General features: G+C 47.9%; 1 protein-coding gene across 1 annotated transcript in view; it reads left to right on the plus strand.

Moving 5' to 3' along the window:
• The window catches only part of PC (pyruvate carboxylase), a 939549-nt gene that overhangs the window by 365609 nt on the left and 550837 nt on the right, over positions 1-23103 (plus strand). The gene's annotated exons all lie outside the window — the stretch shown is intronic.

The following is a 23103-nucleotide window of genomic DNA, read 5'->3' on the forward strand; positions in this document are numbered from 1 at the left end:
ATTTTAAATGATGGACCTCTTTTCCCTTATGGAAAATTTTTATATGCTTAACCACTTGCTGACCGCCATATAGCAGTTTTACTGTTGCAGGATGGCAGCTGCATGCCAAATCAAGTATATATATGTGATCCCAAACTTCCACCTGCTGGGGGCGCACTGCTGGCTCGCAGCTTCTGGGGCTCAAATCCATCTCTTCTCCTAGTAAAAGCAGCACATATAGTAATCACAAACTCTGCCTGAGCACACAGCTAATCATTTGATCCCCCTAGATGTTGAACCCCTTCCCTACCAGTGTAATAGTACACTGACCGTGCATATTTTTAGGCACTGATCACTGTACTAGTGTCATTGGTTCCCTCAAAGGGTCAGTGTCCGATTGTCCGCTGCAGCATCGCAGTCCTGCTATAAGTCTCTGATCGCTGCCATTACTAGTATAATAAAAATTCCCGTATATACCCCATCGTTTGTAGACGCTACAATACTTGAGTAAACCAATCAATATACCCTTATTATTTAATTTTTTTAACAAAAAAATTTAGCAGAATACATATTGGCCTAAATTTATTAAGAAATGTGCTCTTTATACATTTTTCTATTGGATATGTTTAATAGGTTTTGCTTTCTGCTATTGTGTTGTTTTTTCTGTTTATAACAAAAAAATGAAATAACGCAGAGGTGATCAAATACCACCAAAAGAAAGCTCTATTGGTGGGTAAAAAAAAAAATTCTTTATTTGGATACAGCAATGACCGTGCAATTGTCAGCTTAAGCAGAAAAGTGTCGTATCGCAAAAAGTTAAAAGAGAGCCTGTTTCCTTATAGCAGGTTAACCGATTCAGCCCTGGAAGATTTTACCCCCTTCATGACCAGAGCACTTTTTGCAATTCGCCACTGCGTCGCTTTAACTGACAATTTCACGGCCGTGCAACGTTATGCCAAAACAAAATTTACGTACTTTTTTCCCCACAAATAGAGCTTTCTTTTGGTGGTATTTGATCACCTCTGCGTTTTTTTTTTTTTTTTTTTTTTGAGCTATAAACAAAAAAAAGAGCGACTACCGTATATACTCGAGTATAAGCCGAGATTTTCAGCCTCTTTTTTGAGGCTGAAAGTGCCCCCCTCGGCTTATACTCGAGTCATCGCTGTCTGCCCGCTCGATCAGCGTGTCGAGCAGACAGACAGCGGCCATTCTATGATTCAAAAGCCGCGCCTCCGGCTCCGCCTTCGCCTGTGATAGGCGGAACACTGAATTTCCCAGCAGCCTGTGTTCCGCCTATCACGGGCATCCGCTCATCCTCGTACTACGGACGAGGATGATACGACGTCCGTGATAGGCGGAACACAGGCTGCTGGGAAATTCAGTGTTCCGCCTATCACAGGCGAAGGAGGAGGCACGGCTTTTGAATTTTACAATGGCCGCCGACGAAGAGGGCACGGGACGGAGGCAAGGCAAGGCACGGCACGGGACGGGACGGGACGGGACGAAGGCAAGGCACGACACGGGACGGAGGCTCGGGACAAAGGCTCGGGACACAGGTAGGCTGGACACACACACACACACACACACACACACACACACACACACACACACACACACACACACACACACGGATGGAGACACACACACACGGATGGATGGATGGATGGAGACACACACACACACAGGGATGGATGGATACACACACACACAGGGATGGATGGATGGATGGAGACACACACACACAGGGATGGATGGATGGATGGATGGAGACACACACACACAGGGATGGATGGATGGATGGATGGAGACACACACACACAGGGATGGATGGATGGATGGACACACACACACACAGGGATGGATGGACGGACACACAGGGATGGACGGACACACAGGGATGGACGGACACACAGGGATGGACGGACACACACACAGGGATGGACAGGCATGTCTCACCCTCGGCTTATACACGAGTCAATAAGTTTGCCAGTTTTTTTGGGGGTAAATTGGGGGCCTCGGCTTATATTCGGGTCGGCCTATACTCGAGTATATACGGTATTTTGAAAAAAAAAGAACTATTTGTTACTTTTTGCTAGAATATATATCCTCCAAAAAATATATAAAAAAAATAATTTTTTCCTCAGTTTAGGCCAATACGTATTCTTCTACATATTTTTGGTAAAAAAATCGCAATAAGCGTATATTGATTGGTTTGCGCAAAAGTTATAGCATTTACAATATAGGGGATAGTTTTATGGCATTTTTATTATTATTTTTTTTTTTAATTAATAATGGTGGCAATCTGCGATTTTTATTGTGACTGTGATGATAAGGCAGACACATCAGACACTTTTGACATTATTTTGTTATAAAAATGCACTGATTACTGTGTAAATGGCACTGGTAGGGAAGGGGTTAACACTAGGGGGGCGATCAAGGGGTTAAGTGTGTCCTAGGGAGTGATTCTAACTGTGGAGGGGGGTGGGCTACCACTGACATGACAGCGATCACTGCTCCTGATGACCGAGAGAGGTAGATCCCTGTCATGTCACTAAGCGGAATGGGGAAATGCCTTTTTTACATAGGCATCTCCTTGTTCTGTGGCTCTGTGACACGATCGCTGGGACACTGGTGGACATCGAGTCCGTGGGACCCGTGGGCACAGTAACGCTCTATGTGACGGGCACACGCGCTTCTAGCCCTGCCAATTAAAGGGGACGTACAGCCCATTTGCCCACTGCTGCCATTGTGCTGACGTATATCGGCGTGCAGTGGTCGGCAAGTGGTTAAACCGCACAATGCTTGTGCTGTCTAGCCTGCCCCTTTGGAAGCTGTAAAAAACCTGGCTGATCCTGACAGTTTCTGCCTACCCTCTGTAAACTGACTACAGTTTATCATGGCTGCAAAGCCCTGACACCAAGGTCAGTTTATGTGCCACCATCATCCGCTGTGTTTTCCCTGAGCTCTTTCTCCACCTGTCAGTTCGGGAGTCTGTGCCTGTCTTGGCCACTCCTCCCCTGCTGCTGTTAGTAAAATACAAAAATTTCGCTGCCAGCCCCTCTATTAAACTTCCATCCATCCATACTTCACAAAAAGTTTTATTTTAACAAACACATATACAGTGCAGGATGGAGGCAGAAAATCAAAATGAGTTACCTAAAATAAAAATAAAAACATGTTATACTTTGCCTGCTTTGTGCGCTTTCCGCTCCTCTTCTTCTGCGAGTGCCCCTATAACCAGGGCTGGATTAACGTAGGGGCTATTGGAGCTGCAGCTCCAGGCCCCTATCTTAATATAGGCCCAGCCACCCAAAAAGGACATGGAAAGCAATGGGTCAACGGGAAGAGATCTCCCCTGACGGGCCCTGCATTTCACATGCACCGCCTGGGCAGAGTGGTGGGATTGTTAATGGGCACTGCATGAGCAGTCCTAACAGAAGCCTAGGGCATGCCAATGCAGGGCTCTTACAGAAGTCTGGGGCTTCCATAGTGTTAGGCCTGCGCAGCTGCACTCTTTCAGCTCAGAGTGCACACCAATGCACAGCCCTTACAGAAACTTAGCAAGTCAAATGCCAGGCTTCCCTAGTGTTATGCCTGTGCGGCTGCGCACTTTTGAGTTTGGGCGCATGCCAGCACAGGCTCTTGGAAAGCAGAAGGGTGCCCAATAAAAGGCCCACCAAAATCCTCAGCACCAAGCACATGATGCTATTAATCCGGCCCTGTCTATAACAAGCCGCTTGCTATAGGGGCACATGTGTGGGCCTGCTCCTGAGCCAGGCTGTGGTCCTGTATACACATATGGCACGGCTTGGCTATGCCCAGATTCTTCTCTCATTGATAACAATGGCAGAAACTAACTGCAATTGAATAGTGACTAAAGATCAGGCAAACATTTGCTCTGCTGATTGCCTGCAAAGCACTCAAACCACTCAGCGTAAAAATAGTTGTAAAGGTAAAATGTAACCCACTTCAGCCGCAGAATGATTTACCCCCTTCCTGACCAGAGCACTTTTTTCAATACGGCACTGCATCACTTTAACTGACAATTGCGCGGGTGTGCGACTTGGCACCCAAACAAAATTGATGTCCTTTTTTTCCCCACAAATAGAGCTTTCTTTTGGTGGTATTTGATCACCTCTGCGGTTTTTATTTTTTACGCTATAAACAAAAAAAGAGCAACAGTTTTGAAAAAGAAAGCAATATTTTTTACTTTTGCTATAATATCCCCCAAAAATATATATATAAAAAAATTCTTTCACAGTTTAGGCCTATATGTTTTCTTCATATTTTTTGGTAAAATCGCAATAGACATATAATGATTGGTTTGCGCAAAAGTTATAGCGTCTATAAAATAGGGGATAGATTTATGGCATTTTTTATTATTATTTTTTTTCATTAGTAATGGTGGCGATCTGCGATTATTTTATTGTGATTGCAACATTATGGCGGACACATCAGACACTTTTGACCATTGTCATTTATACAGCGATCAGTGTTATAAAAATGCACTGATTACTGTGTAAATTACACTGGCAGGGAAGGGGTTAAACACTAGGGGGCGATCAAGGGGTTAAGTATGTCCTAGGGTTGTCTCACTAGAACATGACAGAGATCACTGATCCCGATGACAGGGAGCAGTAGATCTATGTCATGTTGTTAGGCAGAACAGGGAAATGCCATCTCCCCGTTCTGCCGCTCTGTGACACGATCACAGACATTGAGTATGCGGGACCCATGGGATCGGTCACGGAGTACGTAGCAGATGCACACACAATGCTGTGATTTAAAGGGGATGTACCAGTGTGCCCATTTCCCCAGCCGTGCCATTGTTTCAATGTACATCGTCATGCACTTTTCGACATGTCATTAAGGTAAAAAAAAAAAAAACTTTTAATAGTGCCTTCCCCATAAAAGACTCACTTGAGCCGATCTCGATCCAACGCTGTGCACATCTGCAACAGCCCCCCCCCCCCCCTCCTTGTCTCATAGGCTGGTCTCCTGCTGCTCTCTGTCTCGAGCTGAGCGATCTGTGGAGAAGGCCCTTCTCCACAGATCACTCAGTTTGGCCAGGCGTCCCGCTCTAGAAGGAGTCCTGGTGGTTCCAAACTTTATCCATTTACAGATGATGGAGGCCACTGTGCTTAACGGGACCTTCAATGCTGCAGAAATGTTTCTGTACCCTTCCCCAGATCTCTGCTTTGGTAGAATCCGGTCTCGAAGGTCTACAGACAATTCTTTGGCTTTCTTGGCTTGGTTTTTGCTCTGACATGCGCTGTTAACTGTGGGACCTTAAATAGACATGTGCCTTTGCAAATGATGTCCAATCAACTGAACTTACTACAGCTGGACTCCAATCAAGTTGTAGAAACATCTCCAGGATAATCAGTAGAAACCGGATCCACCTGAGAACAGTTTTGAGCGTCATGGAAAGGCTGTGACTACTTATGTACATGCGATTTTTTGAATTTTTAATAATTGCAATTTATTAATTGCAAGTCTTTCAAACAAAATTATTTCATGTTGTCATTATGGGGCATTGTTTGTAGAATTTTGAGAAAAAGAATCAATTTAATAAATTTTGGAATAAGACTGTAACATAACAAAATGTGCAAAAATGTAAGCTTTGTGAATACTTTCCGTACGCACTGTATTGTGCGGTACCTGACTACAGCAGTCTAGTTATAGCTAAATGGGAACTTGCTATACATGAAAAACCCTTTGTTTCTCTTCTGTTTGGATGCCCATCACTTCCCATCTTAAAGAAAGAGCTTTTGTTTTCAGTGACGTATTCTTCTTCACTGGCTCTAACAGGTTTTGCTATTGCACAACTGACAGTATACAGAGGAGTCTGATCTTCATTTATTAAAGGAATCTGAATGATGAGGGTTTTTTTTTTTTTGTTATGTTTTTTTGTTTTCTTCATTTTGTTTAGAAGAGTCCGGTTCAGTAGCTTTTATTCTTGTTTGGCTTATATTATCCTTTAAGCTCACCTACCTATTTCTACATGCATAGATGGCATGTATATAATACCCTTTCAGACCACATCCACTTTATCATAGTCACAAATTGCTACATTAGTGCAGTGCAAACGTGACTCTACTAGGAATTGGCTATGTGGTTGTGTTTGTCCCCAGGGTATACGTTACAATGGTTTTTCCCTGCCATGAACCAAAAGACTCTGACTTTTGTGCCTTCTTGGTGAATCTTCAAAAGGGGAGAATGGTACCAAGCACAAGCTTCTAGTGATCCTGTAGCAGAGCAGACACAGACAAAAAAATTGGAATTTGGAAGTTTGTGTGAGGACATCTGTAATTTCATATATATATATTTCTCCTTCATTCGGAAAGCATTATTATAATTATGAATCCAAGTTCTTCCTACTTAAGGAATCTTCACGGGATTCATGTGCTAGTAAGCTCAGCTTTTAATACAGACTGTTAAAGTTTATTTACAGCAGAGGGCAGCAAAGGCACTTAAACCATACAAAATGTGTTTGTTTATTTAACCATTTTATTTTGCTGTTGCTTGTGAATAATAATCTGTGCGGTGCATGTTCCTTCCCGACAACTTTGCTATTGAAGCCACATCAAAATCATGTAATAAGTCATAGGTCTTGTTAAGTATTTAAAGAGTTGCTGTATTGCATGAATCCAGTGTTAATAAATGGATAGCTGATATTGCAAAGATAGTTTTGTGATTGTGGCATCAATGCATTTGGCAACAAGGTTTAAAATGGAAACACTGTTTTCTGAAAGGCTGCGTCAGTTTTCAGGGAATCATTTTTTTTGGTACAAGAGTGGGTTGTTTTCTTTCTACATCAAAACACAAAACATGCTATGAAAAAATATAATCTCTGATCAGAATGGCACGCCTCTCCTGAGTGAATTTCTAAATACATTTCTATATATAAACCACAAAATACACTTTTGAAATCCATCTAGGGGGGTGCTATGCTACCTGCCAGGATTTGTATTTCTGTCTATCCAGTTCTGAAATTCACGCAGCCCTAATACACATTTACTGTCATTAGGCAACCTCCCTGCCACCAGTCTGTGATTGGAAGAGATGGAGTAGCAATAGACTGATGCGGTCCTCTCCCTCTCACCTTGCAGCAAGGTCTTTATCAGGACATGTGAATGAATGTTGGATACCATACTTGGTCCCATTCTGAATGCATTTGCCACCAATTCACAAAATAGCGTACTTTTAAAGTAGTAGCAGGGGAGCCATGCTTTTCATACAATGGAGATAGGAGGAGGAGGAATAGGGTAATCTTTTCTAAGAAAGGGCCCTTTGAAATTGCAGCATATTCTAAAATAGTGGCGAAGAGGGGGGGGGGGGGGGTTGGTGTTGGGACAAACTAAAATAAAACAGGATTAGTATCATTGAAACTAATACTGAAATTTTGAAGCAGATGCAAAAATTTAAGCATATTATTTATCAGGGATTGTGGCATAGTCCAAAACGATAGGTCATGGAAGATGGGACTGCCCTTGTTGCCAGGGATTGTTTAAAGCCCAGCTCCAGGAAAACAAAAAGTCCTCCCTTGCAGTTGCGGTGTATCTTCACTACAAGGGTGTACCAAGAGTTTCTTTGTAGGGGACGGAGAAACACTTTTACTTACCCGATCTTCCGCTCCCTCAGCAGACGGCACTTCCTTACACTCCAGCACTGGCCAGTTTCTTGGCATCCTCATGTCCACTTCAGAACTATGGGCCCTTAATTGGTCTTGATGATATCAGAAGACCTTAGATACCTCAGTAAATGTTGTGCATGATTTTATCTTACAATGCACTGTTTAAAAAAAAAAAAAACAACTGCCCTTATGATGTTTTTTAACCACTTGAGATCCGCGCTATAGTCAAATGACGGCTACAGCGCGGATCTCAATTTCCGGGACTACGTCTATTGACGTCGTCCCCTTTAAGAGCTCCCCGCGCGCTCCCGGGAGCGCGCATCGGGGAAAATCTGTGTTGGCCGTGTCCCCTGGACACAGCCAATCACAGATCGCTGTAAACGGCCAATCACAGCGGCCGTTTACAGTGCGATCGCCTCCTCCAATGGGTGATGATCTCAAATGTAAACAAATGAGATCATCACCCATTGCCGAATCTGTCTCCTCACACAGCGATAGCGTGTGAGGAGAGAGATAGTGTGAGTTGAAAAAGTTGACTGTTTTGTGCCATCTGTTGCCATATATACCCTGCCAGTGCCCATATATACCCTGCCAGTGCCCATATATACCCTGCCAGTGCCCAGATCTACCCTGCCAGTGCCCAGATCTACCCTGCCAGTGCCCATCTCTACCCCACATGTGCCCACCTGTGCACCGCCAGTGCCCCATCTGTGCACCGCCAGTGCCCGCCAGTGCCCATCTGTGCACCGCCAGTGCCAATCGGTGCCCATCTGTACCTCAGCAGTGCCCATCTGTGCCGCCTTAGCAGTGCCCATCTGTGCCTGCACATCTGTGCAATAATTCAGTGCACATCTGTGCCGACCCATCAGTGCCCATTTGTGCCACCTCAAAAGCGCTCATCTGTACCACCTCAAAAGCGCCCATCTGTGTCACCTCATCAGTGCCCATCAGTGCTACCATGGCTAAACGTGTCTTTTCCGCTGAGGAGGCGTACCAAATTATTTCCACGGCCGACGAGAGCAACGGGGAGCTCTCCTCTTCAGATTCCTTTTCAGATTCGGATTCTGAAGCCGACGTAAATTATGAGCCAGTCCTCAGCAGTGAAACACTGACTGAATCCGAGGAAGAAGATATCCGGCCCATCAAGCGAAGGCGTTCTAGTGAGGCAGTGCCGTCCACCAGCACCGAAGTGCTGTCCACCAGCACCGCAGTGCCGTCCACCAGCACTGCAGTGCCCCAGCAAGAAAGGCCAAGTACCAGTGGGGTGTCATCTCAGCCCCAAAGGGTTAGGAGCCATGCTGGCCTTCCCTATGCCCTTCAGAACCCCTTGTGACTTCCTCCTAATTCAGGAGAGGCCAATGTTCCCCCTTTCACCGCCTAGCCAGGAGTCCAGGTGGACACGGAGAATTTTACGCCAATAGATTTTTTTAATTAAATTTTTACGGAGGATATGTTATCGTCAATTGTGGCCCAGTGCAACCTGTATGCACAACAATTTATTTTTCAAAATCCGACCTCTTATTATGCCCGTCCCTACGAATGGAGAGACCTAAGGCTTCATGCACACGAGACGCAGATGCAAACGCTGCTGGACACATGTTGAAACCGGCGTTTAGAAACGCGCGTTTTGCCGCGATTTTTACCGTGATTTAGCTGCGTTTTACCGCGTTTTACCGCGTTTGCGTCTAGAAGCGTTTAGTTAAGCTAACATCATAGACCCTCCCCAGCTCAAAAATTAACTATTTCAGCAATTTTGTGAGACCAGAGTGAGTAGCAGCAGCTGTGAGAGCTGCAGTGTACTTGTATTTAGCGTGTCACTTGCCACGGCACCTGCCACAAGTTGTGGATTGTCCACTTGCCACATCACCTGCCACGTCACTTGCCATGTCATCTGCCACAAGTTGTGGATTGTCCAACTGCCACGTCACCTGCCACAAGTTCTGGATTGTCTACTTGCCACGTGACTTGCCACATCACCTGCCACGTCACTTGCCACGTCACCTGCCACAAGTTTTGGATTGTCCACTTGCCACGTCACTTGCCACGTCACTTGCCACAAGTTGGGGATTGTCCACTTGCCACATCACCTGCCACAAGTTGTGGATTGTCCACTTGCCACGTCACTTGCCACATCACCTGCCACGTCACTTGCCACGAGATGTGGATTGTCCACTTTCCACGTCATCTGCCATGCCACCTGCCACAAGCTGTGGATTGTCCACTTGCCATGTCACCAGCCACATCACCTGCCACAAGTTGTGGATTGTCCACTTGCCACGTGACTTGCCACATCACCTGCCACAAGTTGTGGATTGTCTACTTGCCACGTCACTTGCCACATCACCTGCCACGTCACTTGCCACGTCACCTGCCACAAGTTGTGGATTGTCCACTTGCCACGTGACTTGCCACATCACCTGCCACGTCACTTGCCACAAGTTTTGGATTGTCCACTTGCCACGTCACTTGCCACGTCACTTGCCACAAGTTGGGGATTGTCCACTTGCCACATCACCTGCCACAAGTTGTGGATTGTCCACTTGCCACGTCACTTGCCACATCACCTGCCACGTCACTTGCCACGAGATGTGGATTGTCCACTTTCCACGTCATCTGCCATGCCACCTGCCACAAGCTGTGGATTGTCCACTTGCCACGTCACCAGCCACATCACCTGCCACAAGTTGTGGATTGTCCACTTGCCACGTGACTTGCCACATCACCTGCCACGTCACTTGCCACATCACCTGCCACAAGTTGTGGATTGTCTACTTGCCACATCACTTGCCACATCACCTGCCACGTCACCTGCCACAAGTTGTGGATTGTCCACTTGCCACGTCACCTGCCACGTCACCTGCCACAAGTTGTGGATTGTCCACTTGCCACATCACTTGCCACGTCACCTGCCACAAGTTGGGGATTGTCCACATCACCTGCCACGTCACTTGCCACATCACCTGCCACAAGTTGTGGATTGTCCACTTGCCACGTCACTTGCCACATCACCTGCCACGTCACTTGCCACAAGATGTGGATTGTCCACTTTCCATGTCACCTGCCATGCCACCTGCCACAAGTTGTGGATTGTCCACTTGCCACGTCACCAGCCACATCACCTGCCACAAGTTGTGGATTGTCCACTTGCCACGTGACTTGCCACATCCCCTGCCACGTCACTTGCCACAAGTTGTGGATTGTCTACTTGCCACGTCACTTGCCACATCACCTGCCACGTCACTTGCCATGTCACCTGCCACAAGTTTTGGATTGTCCACTTGCCACGTCACTTGCCACGTCACTTGCCACAAGTTGGGGATTGTCCACTTGCCACATCACCTGCCACAAGTTGTGGATTGTCCACTTGCCACGTCACTTGCCACATCACCTGCCACGTCACTTGCCACGAGATGTGGATTGTCCACTTTCCACGTCATCTGCCATGCCACCTGCCACAAGCTGTGGATTGTCCACTTGCCACGTGACTTGCCACATCCCCTGCCACGTCACTTGCCACAAGTTGTGGATTGTCTACTTGCCACGTCACTTGCCACATCACCTGCCACAAGTTGTGGATTGTCTACTTGCCACGTCACTTGCCACATCACCTGCCACGTCACTTGCCACGTCACCTGCCACAAGTTGTGGATTGTCCACTTGCCACGTCACCTGCCACGTCACCTGCCACAAGTTGTGGATTTTCCACTTGCCACGTCCCTTGCCACGTCCCCTGCCACGTCACCTGCCACAAGTGGATTGTCCACTTGCCACATCACTTGCCACATCACCTGGCACAAGTTGTGGATTGTCCACTTGCCACGTCCCTTGCCACGTCCCCTGCCACGTCACTTGCCACAAGTTGTGGATTGTCTACTTGCCATGTCACTTGCCACATCACCTGCCACGTCACTTGCCACGTCACCTGCCACAAGTTTTGGATTGTCCACTTGCCACGTCACTTGCCACGTCACTTGCCACAAGTTGGGGATTGTCCACTTGCCACATCACCTGCCACAAGTTGTGGATTGTCCACTTGCCACGTCACTTGCCACATCACCTGCCACGTCACTTGCCACGAGATGTGGATTGTCCACTTTCCACGTCATCTGCCATGCCACCTGCCACAAGCTGTGGATTGTCCACTTGCCACGTCACCAGCCACATCACCTGCCACAAGTTGTGGATTGTCCACTTGCCACGTGACTTGCCACATCACCTGCCACGTCACTTGCCACATCACCTGCCACAAGTTGTGGATTGTCTACTTGCCACGTCACTTGCCACATCACCTGCCACGTCACTTGCCACATCACCTGCCACAAGTTGTGGATTGTCTACTTGCCACGTCACTTGCCACATCACCTGCCACGTCACTTGCCACGTCACCTGCCACAAGTTGTGGATTGTCCACTTGCCACACGACTTGCCACATCACCTGCCACGTCACTTGCCACAAGTTTTAGATTGTCCACTTGCCACGTCACTTGCCACGTCACTTGCCACAAGTTGGGGATTGTCCACTTGCCACATCACCTGCCACAAGTTGTGGATTGTCCACTTGCCACGTGACTTGCCACATCACCTGCCACGTCACTTGCCACGAGATGTGGATTGTCCACTTTCCACGTCATCTGCCATGCCACCTGCCACAAGCTGTGGATTGTCCACTTGCCATGTCACCAGCCACATCACCTGCCACAAGTTGTGGATTGTCCACTTGCCACGTGACTTGCCACATCACCTGCCACGTCACTTGCCACATCACCTGCCACAAGTTGTGGATTGTCTACTTGCCACATCACTTGCCACATCACCTGCCACGTCACCTGCCACAAGTTGTGGATTGTCCACTTGCCACGTCACCTGCCACGTCACCTGCCACAAGTTGTGGATTGTCCACTTGCCACATCACTTGCCACGTCACCTGCCACAAGTTGGGGATTGTCCACATCACCTGCCACGTCACTTGCCACATCACCTGCCACAAGTTGTGGATTGTCCACTTGCCACGTCACTTGCCACATCACCTGCCACGTCACTTGCCACAAGATGTGGATTGTCCACTTTCCATGTCACCTGCCATGCCACCTGCCACAAGTTGTGGATTGTCCACTTGCCACGTCACCAGCCACATCACCTGCCACAAGTTGTGGATTGTCCACTTGCCACGTGACTTGCCACATCCCCTGCCACGTCACTTGCCACAAGTTGTGGATTGTCTACTTGCCACGTCACTTGCCACATCACCTGCCACGTCACTTGCCACGTCACCTGCCACAAGTTTTGGATTGTCCACTTGCCACGTCACTTGCCACGTCACTTGCCACAAGTTGGGGATTGTCCACTTGCCACATCACCTGCCACAAGTTGTGGATTGTCCACTTGCCACGTCACTTGCCACATCACCTGCCACGTCACTTGCCACGAGATGTGGATTGTCCACTTTCCACGTCATCTGCCATGCCACCTGCCACAAGCTGTGGATTGTCCACTTGCCACGTGACTTGCCACATCCCCTGCCACGTCACTTGCCACAAGTTGTGGATTGTCTACTTGCCACGTCACTTGCCACATCACCTGCCACAAGTTGTGGATTGTCTACTTGCCACGTCACTTGCCACATCACCTGCCACGTCACTTGCCACGTCACCTGCCACAAGTTGTGGATTGTCCACTTGCCACGTCACCTGCCACGTCACCTGCCACAAGTTGTGGATTGTCCACTTGCCACGTCCCTTGCCACGTCCCCTGCCACGTCACCTGCCACAAGTGGTTTGCCACATCACTTGCCACATCACCTGCCACATCACCTGGCACAAGTTGTGGATTGTCCACTTGCCACGTCCCTTGCCACGTCCCCTGCCACGTCACTTGCCACAAGTTGTGGATTGTCTACTTGCCACGTCACTTGCCACATCACCTGCCACGTCACTTGCCACGTCACCTGCCACAAGTTTTGGATTGTCCACTTGCCACGTCACTTGCCACGTCACTTGCCACAAGTTGGGGATTGTCCACTTGTCACATCACCTGCCACAAGTTGTGGATTGTCCACTTGCCACGTCACTTGCCACATCACCTGCCACGTCACTTGCCACAAGATGTGGATTGTCCACTTTCCACGTCATCTGCCATGCCACCTGCCACAAGTTGTGGATTGTCCACTTGCCACGTCACCTGCCACGTCACCTGCCACAAGTTGTGGATTGTCCACTTGCCACGTCCCTTGCCACGTCCCCTGCCACGTCACCTGCCACAAGTGGTTTGCCACATCACTTGCCACATCACCTGCCACATCACCTGGCACAAGTTGTGGATTGTCCACTTGCCACGTCCCTTGCCACGTCCCCTGCCACGTCACTTGCCACAAGTTGTGGATTGTCTACTTGCCACGTCACTTGCCACATCACCTGCCACGTCACTTGCCACGTCACCTGCCACAAGTTTTGGATTGTCCACTTGCCACGTCACTTGCCACGTCACTTGCCACAAGTTGGGGATTGTCCACTTGTCACATCACCTGCCACAAGTTGTGGATTGTCCACTTGCCACGTCACTTGCCACATCACCTGCCACGTCACTTGCCACAAGATGTGGATTGTCCACTTTCCACGTCATCTGCCATGCCACCTGCCACAAGCTGTGGATTGTCCACTTGCCACGTCACCAGCCACATCACCTGCCACAAGTTGTGGATTGTCCAATTGCCACGTGACTTGCCACATCACCTGCCACGTCACTTGCCACATCACCTGCCACAAGTTGTGGATTGTCTACTTGCCACGTCACTTGCCACATCACCTGCCACGTCACTTGCCACGTCACCTGCCACAAGTTGTGGATTGTCCACTTGCCACGTCACCTGCCACGTCACCTGCCACAAGTTGTGGATTGTCCACTTGCCACGTCACCTGCCACAAGTTGGGGATTGTCCACATCACCTGCCACGTCACTTGCCACAAGTTGTGGATTGTCCACTTGCCACGTCACTTGCCACATCACCTGCCACGTCACTTGCCACAAGATGTGGATTGTCCACTTTCCATGTCACCTGCCATGCCACCTGCCACAAGTTGTGGATTGTCCACTTGCCACGTCACCAGCCACATCACCTGCCACAAGTTGTGGATTGTCCACTTGCCACGTGACTTGCCACATCACCTGCCACGTCACTTGCCACATCACCTGCCACAAGTTGTGGATTGTCTACTTGCCACGTCACTTGCCACATCACCTGCCACGTCACTTGCCACGTCACCTGCCACAAGTTGTGGATTGTCCACTTGCCACGTCACCTGCCACGTCACCTGCCACAAGTTGTGGATTGTCCACTTGCCACGTCCCTTGCCACGTCCCTTGCCACGTCCCCTGCCACGTCACCTGCCACAAGTGGATTGTCCACTTGCCACATCACTTGCCACATCACCTGGCACAAGTTGTGGATTGTCCACTTGCCACGTCCCTTGCCACGTCCCCTGCCACGTCACCTGCCACAAGTGGATTGTCCACTTGCCACGTCACCTGCCACGTCACCTGCCACAAGTTGTGGATTGTCCACTTGCCACGTCACCTGCCACAAGTTAGGGATTGTCCACATCACCTGCCACGTCACTTGCCACATCACCTGCCACAAGTTGTGGATTGTCCACTTGCCACGTCACTTGCCACATCATCTGCCACGTCACTTGACACAAGATGTGGATTGTCCACTTTCCATGTCACCTGCTATGCCACCTGCCACAAGTTGTGGATTGTCCACTTGCCACGTCACCAGCCACATCACCTGCCACAAGTTGTGGATTTCCACTTGCCACGTGACTTGCCACATCACCTGCCACATCACTTGCCACATCACCTGTCACAAGTTGTGGATTTTTCACTTTCCACATCACTTGCCACCTGCCATGTCACTTGCCACAAGCTGTGGATTGTCCACTTGCCACGTCACCTGTCACGTCACTTGCTACGTCACCTGCCACAAGTTTTGGATTTTCCACTTGCCACGTCACTTGCCACAAGATGTGAATTGTCCACTTGTCACATCACCTGCCACATCACTTGCCACATCACCTGCCACGTCACCTGCCACAAGTTGTGGATTGTCCACTTGCCACGTCACTTGCCACATCACCTGCCACGTCACTTGCCACGAGATGTGGATTGTCCACTTGCCACGTCACCTGCCACGTCACCTGCCACGTCACTTGCCACGTCACCTGCCACAAGTTTTGGATTGTCCACTTGCCACGTCACTTGCCACATCAGCTGCCACGTCACTTGCCACAAGATGTGGATTGTCCACTTGTCACATCACCTGCCACATCACTTGCCACATCACCTGCCACGTCACCTGCCACAAGTTGTGGATTGTCCACTTGCCACGTCCCTTGCCACATCCCCTGCCACGTCACCTGCCACAAGTGGATTGTCCACTTGCCACATCACTTGCCACATCACCTGCCACAAGTTGTGGATTGTCCACTTGCCACGTCCCTTGCCACGTCCCCTGCCACGTCACCTGCCACAAGTGGATTGTCCACTTGCCACATCACTTGCCACATCACCTGCCACAAGTTGTGGATTGTCCACTTGCCACGTCACCTGACACAAGTTGTGGATTGTCCACTCGCCACGTCACTTGCCACATCCCCTGCCACAAGTGGATTGTCCACTTGCCACGTCACTTGCCACGTCCCCTGCCACAAGTAGATTGTCCACTTGCCACGTCACTTGCCACGTCACCTGCCACAAGTTATGGATTGTCCACTTGCCACGTCACCTGCCAGGTCACTTGCCGCGTCACCTGCCAGGTCACTTGCCACGTCACCTGCCACAAGTTGTGGATTGTCCACTTTCCACGTCACTTGCCACTTCACCTGCCACGTCACTTGCCACAAGTTGTGGATTGTCCACTTGCCACATCACTTGCCACGTCCCCTGCCACGTCACCTGCCACAAGTGGATTGTCCACTTGCCACATCACTTGCCACATCACCTGGCACAAGTTGTGGATTGTCCACTTGCCACGTCCCTTGCCACGTCCCCTGCCACGTCACTTGCCACAAGTTGTGGATTGTCTACTTGCCACGTCACTTGCCACATCACCTGCCACGTCACTTGCCACGTCACTTGCCACAAGTTGTGGATTGTCCACTTGCCACGTCACTTGCCACCTGCCATGTCACTTGCCACAAGTTGTGGATTGTCCACTTGCAATTGCAATTGTTTAAAATATTTTTCTAATGGTTTTTCATAATTTGCAATCATTTTTGAGATTTTTAATGTAAAAAAAAGGTCACCTTTAAAAACGCATATAAACGCAAACGCGGCTAAACGCGGTAGCGGCGTTTTGCCGCGTTTTACCGCGTTTTGCGTCTGAAACGTGGAAATTTTTGTTTCTGAACGCATTTTTTTGCTTCTGGAAAAACGAGACTAAACGCAACTGCATAAAAACGGAAAAAAACGAGACTGTGTGCATGGACACATAGGATAACATTGAATGAGTTCAGGGGCAGTTGAAAAAACTGTCCAACTGCATCTGAACGCGCGTTTAACTGCGTCTCGTGTGCATGAGGCCTTACGGTGGAGGAGTTCAAGGTTTTTTTAGGCCTCACATTTAATATGGGACTCAACAAAAAAAATCTATTACGTACCTACTGGTCAACCCACCCCCTCCACCACTCACCGCTCTTCTCCGCGGTAATGCCCAGAACCAGGTATCAGATGATCCTGAGGTTCTTACATTTCAGTGACAATTCCCAGTGCCTTCCACTAAATGATCCAAATTATGACCGGCTTTACAAAATTAGACCAATACTGAATTATTTTTCAGAAATATTCCCCAAATTGTTTACCCCGGACCAACACATATGTGTGGATGAGTCCCTTATTAAATTTAGTTGCAGGCTTAGAATGAAGCAATTTATGCCCAGCAAAAGGGCCCGCTATGGGGTGAAGGTCTACAAATTATGCGACCGAGCCACAGGGTACACATATTCATTCATGGTGTACGAAGGGAAGGACACCCAGCTACAGCCCCCTAATTGTCCGGACTACTTGGGATCCAGCGGAAAAATTGTTTGGGACCTCATATACCCCCTACTGGATAAAGGCTACCACCTGTATGTAGATAACTTCTACACATCTCTGCCCCTGTTCCATAACCTTCACCGGAAGAAGACGCCAGCATGTGGCACCGTAAAAAAGAATCAGAAGGGCTTTCCTCAAAGTCTGGTGAACAAGAAGCTGCGAAAAGGAGAAACCGCAAGTCTGAGAAACAAGGAGGTTCTGGCAGTGAAGTGGAGGGACAGAAGGGATGTGTATATGTTATCTTCTATCCACAACGATACCTTCGTGGAAATCCCCAGAAGGAATGGCCCCGTAAAGAAACCCAAATGCATTTCCGAATACAATTTGTTCATGGGAGGAGTCGACTTCAACGACCAAATGATGGAACCATATCTTGTCACAAGACGGACATACCATTGGTACAAAAAAGTAGCAATTTATTTTTTTCAATTGGCCATTTATAATTCCTATGTCATTTACCGCAACGCCACCCAAAACCCCAAATGTTTCTTTGGCTACCAGGAGGAAGTTTTCACTGCCCTTATTTTCCCAAACGGCCCACCAGAAAATGTCCGATCAGACGTTGTTAGTCGACTCTCCGAGCGCCACTTTCCCGATAAAATCCCCCCCAAACCAACAGGCCAAAGACGTCAAAAAGGATGTAAGGTGTGTACCAGAGCAGGAGTCAGAAGAGACACATCTTATTATTGTGCACAATGTCCTTCCCAACCAGGCCTCTGTATAGGCGACTGTTTTCGGCGTTACCATACTTCAATACATTTTTAGTGAAGTATGGTAAACATAATCCTCAGTTCCTGCCTTCATACACCTTCACACCCCTTATGCCACTGCCTGCTCTGTAACTGACCCTGGCTTGTTATTTGACCACTCTTATGCCTGCCGATTCTGTACATACGGCTGCCTGATCTGGAACTGACCCTGGACTGTTATTCGACCATGCTTCTGTCTAACGATTCTGTACATATCTCTGCCTGATCTGGAACTGACCTTGGACTGTTTGACCACGATATTTGCCTGCCTCTTGGACTGATCTTGTATTCTGCAACTGGACTAGTGGGATTCAACACGGGGTCACACATATGTGAGGGGCTCCAGTATAGTTTTTCTGGAAGAAGAAAACAATTTTCTTTGTTTTCTTATTCCTAGATTAGGGTCTGGAGACTCAGAGGCTTCAAAGAGATTTGGGAGGGAGAAGCCTCTACCCCTATCCCCATTCTGTCCTGAACGAGGCTCTACTTCTGTCTGCTGCCTGTAGGACTTACTGCCACACTGACCACACCACAAGGACCTGCCTACTACCAGGACCAATATTTTTGGCACTGCTGACATCTCTGCACTGACCCTGGACTGTAATATGGACAGTATCCCTGCCTGCTGCCTAAAAAACTGTGTTCGCTGTTGCTGACCAAGTCCCTGCCTGCTGCCTGGACCAGTGATATCCTCCTGTGGACAACTGCGCTTCTAAAACCACAGGTAATCTTTTCTTTACCCTTTGCTCAGCATAATGTATTTGGGGGTGTGATTCTTGGTATGTGCAGGCTATGTGTCCCTGGAACGCCGACGGTGTTTCTTGCATGTTGCGCCTCTGTATGTGGCCAGGCTGTGTAAATGTCTCACACATGTGGTATTGCCATACTCATGAGGAGTAGTAGAATGTATTTTGGGGTGTTATTTTTGCTATGTAAATGCTATGCGTTGGAAATATCTTATAAACGGACAACTTTGTGTAAAAAAAAAATGCGTTTTCTTTTTTTTCCACATTTTCCAAAAACTTCTGGAAAAAAATGAACCATTGAAAAGACTCATTATGCCTCATAGATTATACGTTGGGGTGTTAGCTTTCCAAAATGGGGTCATTTTCTGGACGTTTCCATTGCCCTGGTGTTCCAGGGCCTTCAAAACTGTAATAGGTGGTTGAGAAATGAAATGTGTAATTTATGCTCCTAGAATGCCTGAAGGTGCTACTTCAAAATTAGGCCTCTGTATGTGGTCAGGCTGTGTAAAAGTCTCACACATGTGGTATCGTTATACTCAGGAGGAGTAGGAGAATGTATTTTGGGGTGCTATTTTTGCTATGTAAATGCTATGTAAATGCTATGTGTTGGAAATATCTTATAAACGGACAACTTTGTGTAAAAAAAAAAATGCGTTTTCATTTTTTTCCACATTTTCCGAAAACTTCTAGAAAAAAATGAACCATTAAAAAGACTCATTATGCCTCATAGATTATACGTTGGGGTGTTTAGCTTTCCAAAATGGGGTCATTTTCTGGACGTTTCCATTGCCCTGGTGTTCCAGGGCCTTCAAAACTGTAATAGGTGGTTGAGAAATGAAATGTGTTATTTATGCTCCTAGAATGCCTGAAGGTGCTACTTCAAAATTAGGCCTCTGTATGTGGTCAGGCTGTGTAAAAGTCTCACACATGTGGTATTGTTATACTCAGGAGGAGTAGGAGAATGTATTTTGGGGTGTTATTTGTGGTATGCACATTCCGTGTGGGAGAAATAAGCTATTACAATGAAAATTTTGTGGAAAAAAAAATATAGTAATTTTGCAAAGAATTGTGGGAAAAAATGACAACTTAAAATAACTCACCATGCCTCTTACTAAATACATTGGAATGTCTACTTTCCAAAAAGGGGTCATTTGGGGGGCATTTGTACTTTCCTGGCTTGTTAGGGTCTCAAGAATGGAGATAGGCCTTAGTACATCAGATGTGATCTTTTTTTGCAAATCTTTATGATTTGCACCATAGCTTGTAGACTATATAAATTTCACACAGATCATATAATATGCAAAAATTTGGGTTATTTTTACCAAAGATGTGTAGTAGTATAAATTGTGGCCAAAATGTATGAAGAAAAATTGCTAATTTGCTAAATTTTGTCACAGAAACGAAGAAAAATTCATTTTTTTTCAAAATTTTCGGTCTTTTTTCATTTATAGCGCAGAAAATAAAAAAAAACGAGAGGTGATCAAATACCACCAAAAGAAAGCTCTATTGGTATGAAGAAAAGGACAAAAAAATCATTTGGTTACAGTGTTGCATGACTGAGTTATTGTCATTCAAAATGTGAGAGCACTGAAAGCTGAAAATTGGTCTGGGACTGAGGGGGGTTTAAGTGCCCAGTAAGCAAGTGGTTAATGAGGCTATTTAATTTGCTGAAAAGAGACAACAACAAGGCTGGTGTAAGCTACAGCATGGAATTTCTAGCTGCCATAAAATAAAATTTGCAAGCTGCTGTCATAAAATAAATAATTCTTAATAAATTGATTGGAGGTTGGAAAATGAAATGGTAACCATACCAAATGGGAGAACCACAAGCTTTTTTCCCCCTTCACTTTAATGCAGTATTAAATTCCCTGGGGAGTGGCCAACGACTGGGATGTGAGGACATGAGGCGCCTGGGCTCCATCCGTGCCACAAAGATCCTGCAGTAATCCTCCTAATCCGACCGCCATCTGAGGGTCTCACCTGCCTCACCTCAGACCCCCCGAACCCCTGAGCACACTTGGTGATGGTAAAGTATGGCCCAGCCATGCAGGATGCCTTGGGATTCATGCCGCCAGCCCTGCTATGTCAGCAGCAGCAAAATGGTACCAGCTGGCTCCATATACAGAAACTCGGCTAGCCACCCTCCTCTTTGCCTAAACAGCAGCTTTGTGGGAAGGGTGAGTCACAAAATACTCCTGCCTGCAGCCCTGAAAACCCCCTCCTTTTCCCCCCCGCCAGAGGACACTGATCCAGCCTCACCACATGCTGCTAATACAGCCACAGGCCCTGCAGAGCCCTCCCTAACACAAATCATGGAGGCCATACAGCACAGTCATGCTTCCCTCACCACACAGATGGACTCCATAAAAACTGACGTATCCTTTTTAAAAGCATCATGTACAAAGTTTGAGGCTCAGAGTGCAAAACGCTGACAAGCTAACGGACATGGAAGAGGCATAATAATCTGCACTTCCTAGGCTTTCCAGAGAGTTCGGAAGGCAGGGCACCTGAAGTGTTCATGGAGCGCTGGCTGACATCCACATTTGGCACCAATACCTTTTCATTAATGAGAGAGCGCCATTTTGCCCCCTGCCCCCTGGGGCCCCGCCATGTGCCATACTCATTAAATTGTTGCACTTCAGGGACAGAGAGAAGGGCTGACTGTTCTTTAATGGTAATGGCATTACCATCTTCCCGGACTTCTCAGTCACCACTCAAAAGCAACGGGCCACCTTTTTTATCAATTAAAAGGCGACTTCGCAATTTTCAACTGCCATACAGCATGCTGTACCCTGCGCGTTTATGGGTCATCCATTAGGGCAAGGCCTACTTTTTCACTGATTCTAAAGAGGCAGCTCACTGTGGGCGTGGCCGGGATGTGAAAGGGAGAAGACGTGTGACCGCTGAGCTCTGCTCCAACGTTCATCCTGCATACTTCCAGCGCCGTTTCTTCCATCGCACAGCCTCCCCCCTGACACCCTGGGGTGGAAGAAAACCTCCGGTACCCCGCGGCCCTCTCCGCAGCCCCCGGGAAGGCTCAGTTTGTCCACAGCAGGTGAGGCCCGGTCCACGGCGGCCATCTTCCCCACGAGGCCCCTTGCTGCCTTGATGTCCGTCGGCTCCCAGGCCGCCGCTGATCCTCTTCCATCCCAGGCTGATTCCCACGCCGAGCTCCTGGCAGCAATCAAGGACAGGGATTCAGTGACGGTGAAGATTGATCACCTAGTGGCCGATGTAAGCCTGATCAGGCATGACATGGACAAATTTAGAGCCCGGTTCACAGAGGCTGAAGGCCGCATATCTCAGCTAGAGGACACCACCAGATCTGACTCCCGAAACCTCCGTGCATTACAGTTACAGATTAAAGCTTTGCAAGAGAAGTCCATAGATACAGAAAATAGGCTCAGAAGGAACAATATCCGTGTCATAGGCCTCCCCGAGGGCGCACGGCCTGCTGAATTTACAGAGGCCTTCCTAAAAACGCTCCTGGAACTACCTGACATGCCTCCTACGTTGAACGGCACTTTGGCGGTTGGGTACACAATGGATTTCTCATCCTGACCTTTCCGACAAACTGCCAGACTAGCTAGGTGAATATTGGGGGGAAAGAATGTGGGGTCCTCCTCCCCTGAAAATGTTTGGGATGTTTTCAAGGCATATACCAGGGGACAATACATTTCCTGTATTGCTGACATAAAAAAAAAACGAGTATGACTCTCTCACTGCAGCAAGCAATTGATAATTGCAACGACACATTTACTACGGACCCAAACCCTGCCAATTTTGACTTACTGATGGCAGCTCAGAGGGACTTACAGTTACACCTGACTGAAGTTACACGACTTGACATGTATAAGGGGAGACAGCGGGTCTTTAAACAGGGAGGTAGGAATGGCCGTCTGCT

This window comes from Lithobates pipiens, unplaced genomic scaffold, assembly GCF_037356315.1.
Source record: "Lithobates pipiens isolate NorthernLeopardFrog02 unplaced genomic scaffold, aLitPip1_a1.2 Scaffold_10, whole genome shotgun sequence".
Taxonomy (NCBI): Eukaryota; Metazoa; Chordata; class Amphibia; order Anura; family Ranidae; genus Lithobates; species Lithobates pipiens.